We start from the raw sequence: 3,174 nt of genomic DNA, 5'->3' as shown, positions 1-3,174 counted from the left end.
TTGGCGAGTTGAATGAAAGGAAGCAGGCGAAAGCGATCCAAATAATCACAAATGCTGTGATGACATTAAAATTAAAGCCTGACGACTAATGTCAAATCATAATACAGTCTTTTTTGTACAATATTCTATAAAGCAAAACATACAAAGTTCATTCTACAAGAAACATTATGAATATTGTACGAAAAAATACTATTTGCTCATTTTTGCTGGCTACTTTAATTTTTTTTGAACTGCTAACAAAGTAAGCAAAACATTTATCAACACGATTTTCACAATACTTTAAAGGTTATTGAAATGTTGTTAACATAATAATTTTAAATGCTTTACATTGTTATGTATGTAAATGAATTAGTAATTTATTTTCTTAAAAAAACGGTACCTGAAATAAAGTTAATTTGTAACGTTTATTGTTTTGTTTGTTATCCACAAAATAATGGGAGTGCGATCTTTTGACCAGTTTTGACTATTTCTTTTTTGTTTAATTAATTCTTATTATTTGTTTATAAAATTGTAGCGTGTTATATAACAAACACCATGTAAAGTCGCATTTAAAACTTTGTATACAAATTTTAAAAATTCTGCAAAGTTTAACCAAAATTTCAAATTTTTTAATCAGAATTTTAAAAATTTTGGTATGCAGTTTTATAGCCCATTTAATTCTANAATTGGCGGAGGCCGTCATCGACACAGGCGCCTCGAAAAGTTTCGTGTCAGCCAACTTAGCGGAACGCATGATAAGCTCTGGGAACGGGGAGAAGATAACCGTGGATATCGAGGTATTCATGGCCAATGGCACCATCAGCAGGATATTTGAAGCCGTAAGGGCTGAAGTTCGCATCGGAGAATCATACCACCACGCAGTACTGGATGTCATACTTGGCCTGGACGCGCTAGGCAGCATTGGAACGACTNATTTTGGTATGCAGTTTTATAGCCCATTTAATTCTAGTGTAACGAAGTGCAAGTCTCAAGTTGGTAAAAAAGCCCGGTGATTTTTGAGAATTTTTTTTTATGGCAGCGTCTTCTATATAAGAGAAATAGTCGNGCGCGCAATCAACACACACTGCCGCCGCATGCCGTGCTGCAGCCATACGTGTGGTCAACGCATACACCGCAGTCGACGCGACACGCACTGCCACGGCACACGCCGTCTCCGTTCACGGGACTAACGCGCAAGCAAGCCAACAAGCGTCCGTAGCCCATACAGAAGCCATCTCACGCGCCTCCGGCTACCGCACCAGTTTCCGCCGCGCACGCCATCGTCAGTACAACGCGCGCCTTGACGGCGCCTACGGCTACCACACCGGTAGTCGCCGCACGCACAGCCGTCGCANCCGCGTACGGGCGACACCCGCTCGCCCGCAGTCAGCTCCGCCGTTAGCAGGGGGAGNCTCTTTTCGTTTACACTTTGTGAGGACCAAATATCTCTGAGGAATTTGGCCCCCACAAATACCCGCCATCAAAACAACCAACAACACAAGTCATAGCAACACGAGTCATGGCAACACCCGACAGCACCTTCGGTGCCATGACAACGCAACATCACACAGCAACATGTAGCTGCGCGACCACGCAACATCAAGCACACATCCTATTAAAGATAAAACACAGCTGATCAACAGTCAGTCAGCACGAGACTGTGATCGTGAACATACGGCTACTGGCAAGAAGTGACTTCATCTGCACCGGCTCGGGTGTCGGGCTTGATTCCACTTCTGCAACAGCTGCTGGTAAGGTGATTTCTTCTGCATCGGCTTGAGTGTCGGGCTGGACGTCACCTTCCCAGTGGCAGCGCCAAAAGCTACACACGCTCTCACCACAGCCTCTCGTGGCACCGCGTAGGGGCGACACCCGCTCGCCCGCAGTCAGCTCCGCCGTTAGCAGAAGGACGTCGACAGCGCCTACAAGAGCGCTTCTCACCGCTGTCAGCAGAGCGGCGTCCACAGCGCCACTTGAGCGACTCTCCGGCGCGAACAGAGNCCCGCAGTCAGCTCCGCCGTTAGCAGAGGGACGTCGACAGCGCCTACAAGAGCGCTTCTCACCGCTGTCAGCAGAGCGGCGTCAACAGCGCCACTAGAGCGACTCTCCGGCGCGAACAGAGCGTCACTTATCAGCGCCGCCCAACGGCGCGAGTGGGACTATACTCTCCGGCGTCATTAGCGCGGTACTCTCCGGCGCGAATAGAGCGCCACTTGTCGACGTCGCCAGAACGCTGCCCAGCGGCGCGAGTAAAACGTCACTCCGGGCGCCACCAAAGTACCACTCATCGGTACGCCTCACCTAAATTGCTGAGAGCGCTACATCTCGACGCAACTGGAACGCTACTCTCCGGAGCACTACACACCGGCGTCACCGGAGCACTATACACCGGCGTCACCAGAGCGCTACTCACCAGCGCTGTTAGAACGCCATTCACCGGCAAGACCAGAGCGCAACCCACCTTGCAAGAGCGCTACATACCGACGCGGCCAGAACACCGCTTATAGACGCTATCAGCGCGCCACTCAGCGGCGTCAGCAGAGCGCTGTCCACTAGTACCAAAGTCACGCCACTACAGCCTAACGGGCTCATAACGGGACAAGGAGCCGTTTCCCAGTCACTGCAAGTGACGCCACCGAATGTTTCAAATTATTATTTGTTATATGTTCTTTTATAGAGATTAAGGAAGATTAAATAATAAATAAGGATCTACCAGAGCCCGAAACTACAAATTTATTGTAAAGAACCCTGGACAAGGCGAGTATACCCCAGCATTTTAGAAGTAGCATCGGGGCAAGCAAAAACGCTTCGTTATAATACTTTGTATTGGNTTTTTTTTGATGGCAGTGTCTTCCATATAAGAGAAATAGTCGAACATACTTTGTATGGAAAAAATGCGAAACACCTTCAACCAAAAAAATTCTCAAAAATGGTCAAAAGATCGCACTCCTATTACTATAAAGTACGGGTAACTGTATATACATACATGTACGTATTTGATTTACTTACATATATGAATTCTTGTCTTGTAATTGGTTTTGTACGTACATGTATGCATTCTTATTTTGTAATTTGTTTTGTACCTAATATAAATAGAAGTATTTTTATAACGTTTTAAATGTATGGTATTTGTATTTCAGCTTTAAATTTTATGTATGTAGATACATACAGTGATGAACAAATCTGTAACATGGA

Source organism: Rhagoletis zephyria, unplaced genomic scaffold (genome assembly GCF_001687245.7).
Source record: "Rhagoletis zephyria isolate East Lansing unplaced genomic scaffold, Rhagoletis_zephyria_1.1 Rzeph_scaffold_05475, whole genome shotgun sequence".
NCBI classification, from domain to species: Eukaryota; Metazoa; Arthropoda; class Insecta; order Diptera; family Tephritidae; genus Rhagoletis; species Rhagoletis zephyria.
Note: the sequence above shows the minus strand (reverse complement) of the source record.